A 568-nucleotide genomic window follows, 5' to 3' on the forward strand; every position below is an offset into this window, starting at 1 on the left:
ACCGAGCTTCTCACCCTATCTCTAAGGGAGAGCCCAACTCATTTCGGCCGCTTGTATCCGGGACCTCGTTCTTTCGGTCATGACCCAAAGCTCATGACCATAGATGAGGGTAGGAATGTAGATCGACGGGTAAATCGAGAGCTTCGCTTTCTGACTCAGCTCTCTCTCAGCTCTAAAAATGAATTATCAAAGCTAATTACAACTGGTTCTTTGAAAGCCATCAATATGCTCAAGTGGCCCTCAGTGACACCCCTATGGGCGATAAGTATTCCTTCAAAAGCCCTTAATTTGATACATATTTTAAGATTGGCCGATTTTAATAAATATTAATCCTTTTCAGAATTAATTTAGAACAACAACAAACTAAATTATACAAACCCCCATCAAAAAATGTCACCTTTTAAAGAAATTATCACTTTTTGCCATATTAACCGTTTTTGCATGTTAAAAAGCTGGCTTCCCATCAGGATGCTGTGCTCCACCTCAAACATACAGGAGAGCAGACAAGTTTAGGAAAGGCTGAAGTGTGTGTGTGTGTGTGTGTGTGTGTGTGTGTGTGTGTGTGTGT

The sequence above is a fragment of the Austrofundulus limnaeus genome, unplaced genomic scaffold, assembly GCF_001266775.1.
Source record: "Austrofundulus limnaeus strain Quisiro unplaced genomic scaffold, Austrofundulus_limnaeus-1.0 Scaffold1038, whole genome shotgun sequence".
Lineage (NCBI taxonomy): Eukaryota > Metazoa > Chordata > Actinopteri > Cyprinodontiformes > Rivulidae > Austrofundulus > Austrofundulus limnaeus.